At 44.2% G+C, this 6,111-nt stretch overlaps 1 long non-coding RNA gene across 1 annotated transcript in view; it reads left to right on the forward strand.

The window, feature by feature from the left end:
* The window catches only part of LOC116067919, a 2,257-nt gene extending 200 nt beyond the window's left edge, over window positions 1-2,057 (forward strand). The window contains exons 2-3 of the long non-coding RNA XR_004109345.1: window positions 52-248; window positions 1,822-2,057. This is a non-coding gene — a long non-coding RNA (uncharacterized LOC116067919). The remainder of the gene's footprint in view (window positions 1-51; window positions 249-1,821) is intronic.
* Window positions 2,058-6,111: the final 4,054 nt, after the last annotated feature.

The following is a 6,111-nucleotide window of genomic DNA, read 5'->3' on the forward strand; positions in this document are numbered from 1 at the left end:
GAGGAGGGGGTGAGAAGATGATGATGATGATTTACTTTGGCTTATTGCCAGTTCCAGATAATTAGGTTCATGATCCCTCAGATCCATTGCTTCTGAGCTTGGGAGAAGCAGAAACTAAGCAGCAGTCAGTGGATGCTGAAATTGAGAAAGGCACTCTGCCTGCAATCCCGAAACTTGGAAGCTGAACCTGACGCACGAGTTCCAGACCAACCTAGACTTTGTAACGTAGCAAAACCTTGTCTCGAAAAGTAAGCGGGGAGGAACGCAGCTCAGCAACTGCGCGATTGCCAGACAAGCACAAGGCCCTGGGTTTGATCCCCAGTGCCACGGTGCGGGAGTGAGGGAGCGGTGGGAGGGGCGTTGAGCACAACAGACACAGGAGAACGGCAGTAAAGCCAGCTTCAGACTGTATATAGATAGCTCCGAATCCCCAGCTTTTGCCTGCTCTTGAGATCCAGTCTATGTGACTTCTAGGATAAGCATCTACTTCACATCCCCGAGTGTTCCTAAAATGGCTCATGCTTGCTATCCTGGCTGTGCCTGCTCAGCACAGTTAAGGAAGGTGACAACAAGCTGTCTCTCTGCACAATAGGGCTGGCAAGGGAGACATCTTTGGCTTTTGGATTCCAGAATTTTCTGGATGGCTTTGAAACGCCCCCAAACTCCCCGCTGTGAGAATGTGCAAGACATCCCCGCTCTGGACTGGCAGGCTGGCCTGCATCCCTTTGCCTCTCCTGCCCTCTAGTGTTCACTCCCTATGCTGATCTTTCCACACCGTTTTTGCTACTGAGTTTTAAAATACAAAACCTGGAAAGAAATTTCTCGCAAATGTATCCAATGCTCAGTGGAAATTCATTTAGCTTTATATGTATATGATATATACATATATATTTCTATATGTAACTTTAAGGCTGGGCTTTTAGTTAAGTGGTGGGGCACTTGCCCAGCATACACAAGACTCCAGCACAATAATAATAAACTTACCTGTGCATTCATGTATCAGATATTTATTGAATGCCAATCCCACAAGATAAGCCCTCTTCAGGAGTTCAAGGCCAGTTTGGTCTATATACTTAGTACTAGGCTACTTTGGACTCTAGTATGAAACGTAAGTGTGTGTGTATCTGTGTGTGCATGTAAGTTCTAGTCAAATGTTCAGTGCAGCTGATAGTGCTGCAAAGGATACAGGTGATGCCCTAGAGAGGTCTGAAAGGCATCCTGGGAAAGTGGGGGTGAACATATGTAGGGTGAGGGACTAGAGTTATGATGGCAAAAAGCCAGGGAGTTAGCAAGCCAAAACCTCTGTGTCCAGGGAGACTAGGGTGGGTTTGAAGAAGGGAACATAGGGCTGTATGACTGAAATGTCAACCACAGGAGCCTGGGATGGTGGGAATACAGACTGGAGGACTACACGGTGGTCTTCGGGTGGTCCTACTGAACACAATAGAATTTTGGTCTTTACTAAGATGAACCATTCATTCTCCCTGTCCTCTCTCCCTTCCTAGACCCCTTCCTTCTTCCTTTCTTCCCTCCCTCACTCTTCTTTCTTCCTTCCTTCCCTCCTCCCTTCTTTCTTTCCTCCCAGTTGTAAACCCTGGCTGCCCCTTGGGATCCTCTGGTCAAAACCCCAGCCAGACTTCTCTAGGGCTAGAAAGAGCATCTGTTTTTTTAAGGTCCCCCCAGGTGATTCCACTGTGTGACCCCACAAGAGCAGGCCCCATGAGAAGCCTTCTGGAAACCTAAGAAAGTCTGAATTGTTCGCTTGCCTTTTCCTCCTTCTAATGACTGTTTTGTGCGCCTAAATCTGTTCTAAACCTGCAGGCAGATGTTACCTCCAAAAAGGCAAATTCTCCACCAGATAGCTGCAGTTTTGAAAGAGCGCCCAGGGTGCTGGAATCCCCCAGAACCCAGCCATCAAAGACCTGCATGGAGGACAAGGAGATGTGTATACAACAATGCCCAGCCCAGAGGAAACTAAAAACCCTACAGCCTTTCAGTTCCTTTATCCTGCACCTGGCGGGAGCCAGGGCCAGCCCCGCCCACACTTCCTTCTCCCCCATCCCACCCCACCCCACCAGCTCTTGCCTTTGTTCCATTCTGTCCCCTAGGTGGTGCCAAAGAACAGTGAGCCTGTTTTCTGTTTTGTTGTACTTTGAAATTAGGCTTCTGTTTTGAAAAGCTCCCACTATCAGCAAGTGGAAAAGGGTTTGAAACTGGACCATAGCATCAGAGGAGAGCAGGTCAAAGCCATTAGTAACACAGTTCTGGTGTGAGGTGATGGTGTCATGGCCTCTCTGATGATAGCAGAAAAAGAAGAGGAGCCGGAGTCACACTCTAGAGAGTGTTGGCTTCCTGTTGGCTTGCACACGGGAACTTGGAGAGGAGAGGGATGAGTCAGGGATGTTTTTAGATTCTTGTTTGAATAAACAGATGGGTGTTGGAGTCAGTTCCTGTGGCAGGGAACAGAGGAGCAGATTTCAGGGTGGAAGATAAGAAAAGTACCAGTGTGGCTAGGAACAAATTCAGGATAATGTGCTACAAGAGGCAGGTCGCTGTACTCATTTGTGCAATAAATACTCCAGATGTGACAGCAGATGCCTGGAATACCGTGCTTAGGAGATGGAGGCAGGGAAATCAAGCCCAAGGTCATCCTTGGCTATCTAAGGAAGCCTGAGCTACAGACCCTGTTTCAAAACCACACAATCCTCACATGGATTCACACATTTTCAGCTCTCCGTAATTATCAGGCACCGATATAAGCTTTTCTCCTTATAGAAATTAGATTGTAGCTCATCCTCTGGTCCCTGGGTAGGACCCTCTCTGCCAGTTGAAAACCCAACAAGAATTTAACCAGTTCATTCTCAGAGCTGACCACACAAGAGGCAAAAAACCACAATGTTCCTCTTGACTTAAAGATTTCATGTCTCTGGGGAGTTTGTATGTTTCTCTTGCCTTCTTGGCCTCAAGTTCATAATCCTCCAGCCTTAAGTCTTTCCAAGTGGTAGGATTACAGAACACCAAACTTGGCAGAAGATTCCATTTCTGACCTGCTTTTCTTGCCTTACCAAAGCTAACAGTTCAAAAAAAAAAAAAAAAAAAAAAACCTGAAACCTAAAAACCACATTCACCTGGGACGTGGCAGTAAAACTGTTCAGGTCTGAAGAAAGGAAACCCACTGTCCCGTTGTCGCATCCATTTGTTGGACAGTTGAACCACAGGAAGTATTTCTCCCTGCAAGTCACAGACCTTAACACAAAAGGGCTTTGAGACAGAAATGACAGTGGGCTTGATCGCAGTATTTTGGAAGCGACAACAGAAGGATGGTAAGTTCCAGGCTAGTCTGCAGTACAGAGGAACACCGTCTAAAGCGAAAAAAGGCAGGAAGGAAAACCAAAAAGTACTGTGAGTAACTGAAGAAGAGAAAATTCTCAGAGTCCCCGAGCAGCAGAGTCAAAGAGGCAGAAAGGCGAAGAGGAGGCGTGTAGAAACCGTCTCTCCGGTCTTCCCAGAGTGAATTCCATGGACCACTGCCTCCTAAAGAATACAGAAACTAAGGGCTGTTTAATATCAAGATTTTAAAAGGTTGGAAGGCCACCTCTGGTTTGTCAAATCTCTTAGAACTTCAAAGTATACACAAAGACATTAAATATTGAAAACTTGCTAATGAACCTCCTTAAATTCTATGGATTTATGACCATGTATGACCAAACTCACTTGACCATCTGATCCTATCCTTTTAATATGTCTGGGGATATATTCTGAAAAAAATATACATTTATAAGACAGGCACAATGGCAGAATTTGAGAGATGAGACAGGAAGATTAGGAGTTCAAGGCCATCTTCAGCCACATAGGAAGTTTGAGGCTAGCCTAGGCCACATGAAACACTAAAAATCAAATCCAGGAGTGGTGGCATCTCCCTTTAATTGCACTAGGGAGGCAAAAGCAAGCAGAATTTTATGAGTTCAAGGCCAACTTCATCTACATAGTGAATCCCAGGCTTCTAGGAGTACATAGTGAGAATCTGTCTTAGAAAGGAAGAAAGAAAGAAAGAAAGAAAGGAAGGAAGGAAGGAAGGAAGGAAGAAGGCAAGAAAGAACACAAATATATTCATTTACAGTTACATTATGATTATAACAATGGCCATATTTTATTTTCTGCTCCATGCAATAAACTTTTTGTTGTTTCATTTATTCTTCAAAAAAAACCCTATTCTTATATAGCCTTATTGTATTTACACATGTTGTAGTTTCAATTTGCAATGTTTTCCCCAAGGCTTATACATTGAAGGCTTGGTCCCCAGCTGGTGGCACTACTGGAAGGTCATGTGATCTTAGACATACTTTAGTTGGAGGTCAGAGGCCATTGGAGACGGTATATAGGTACCTGGCACTCCCTCTCCTTGAACTCCTCTCTTTCCCTCCTACTGGCTACATAACGTGAGCAGCTTTGCCCTATGCGTTCTGCCTCAGTACAGCCCCAGAATCAAAAGCCTAGCAGGTGCTAAAACATCTGAAACTGTGGGCCAAAATAAGTCGGTCTGTCTTTAAGTTGATTTCCTGTCTCATCTGATACAAGGTTTTACCTTGTAGTCCAAGATGGCCTTAAACTTAGGGCCCTCCTGCCTCATCCTGCCAGGTTGTCATTCCCTGAATTCCTTAGACATTGTAGCACAGTCACAGAAAGCTGGCTAATAAATGCATATACTTCTATAAAATGTAACAGATGAGAAAATGAGGCCCTACTGGACAGTACTGGTGCACACCTTTGATCCCAGCACTAGGGAGGCAAAGGTAGGAAGACCTCTGAGTTCAAGGCCAGCCTGATCTACAGATCAAATCCCAGAGCAGTCAAGGCTATACAGAGAAACTGTCTCAAAAAGAAAAAATGAGGCTCAGAATGCTTCCTCCAAAGCAAAGAGATGATAAGTAGTGGTAGGGCTCAAGACATTGCACCCCAAAGTGTAACAGTACAAGACCACAGTGTGCTCCTCCAAATATGCCCATTTGGCAGAAGTGTTATTTTGGGAAACAGCAGAGAGCTCTGCAAACAACAGCAAAAGTCCCCCTGCCATGAAAGAAGTCCATAGACTATGGCACAGAAGAAGTCTCTATGGGTGACCATCCGTCTTTGCACGAGGACGAAAGGAGGGCTGCTCAGCAGAGACTCAGCAATGAAGAATACTTGGCTTAAATCCACCCCACAAGCATTGCTTGTGTCTGGTTTCTTTTCTTAACTCTCTCCCCTTACCCAGCCTTTCCCCATACCCTTCACTCTGCTCCAGCAAACAAAGGAGCTTGGCCTTGCCGTTTACACTACCCGTTTGATATTTACCGTACGACTTTACTCTTTAAGACTTCCTTGAGTGTTTTTCCATGCATGTGGGAAGGATATGTGTTAATAAGCTTGTTTGCTTTTCTCCTGTTGGTCTGTCTTTTGTAACAGGGAATCCCCCACTACGAACTATGGAGGAGAGACAAAAATTCTTATACCCTCCTCTACAAAGAGGCAAGCCCTGGCTCAAATGCGTTAGTCCACCCAACTTCTAATCCAGCCAAATCTTCTCCCATAATAAATGGAATAAGACCACTATACCCTGGCCAAAAAAAAAATGCAATTTCAAATATTTAAATGAACTCAAAATAAGACACTCACTGTTTCTCAAAATAGCACATTTCATTATTAAATATCTTTAAATATTTAGAAAGTTCTTCATATTTAATTGAAGTCTGCCTTTGTGTACCTTCTATTCATTAATTCTGTGTTTCAACTCAGGGATGATATACATTAAGCCTAATTTATTTCTAAAACGATATAATTCAAATATTTGAAGACAACTACTTTGTCTACCTTCAAGCAGATAACCAAATTATAATTAGTGTTTTAGGAGCAGGCTGCTGTCAGTACATAAACTAAGGCTTGATCAGGTTTTCCTAATCACACTATCATAGAAGCTTCCTTAATTCCCACAGTATAGAAAGAAATTTGTTTTGGTTTTAGTTTTGAATTTTTTTTATCATTTAAGAAAAGCTTGTGGCCGGGCGGTGGTGGTGCATGCCTATAATCCCAGCACTTGGGAGGCAGAGGCAGGCAGATTTCTGAGTTCGAGGC

This window comes from Mastomys coucha, unplaced genomic scaffold, assembly GCF_008632895.1.
Source record: "Mastomys coucha isolate ucsf_1 unplaced genomic scaffold, UCSF_Mcou_1 pScaffold22, whole genome shotgun sequence".
Classification (NCBI taxonomy): Eukaryota; Metazoa; Chordata; class Mammalia; order Rodentia; family Muridae; genus Mastomys; species Mastomys coucha.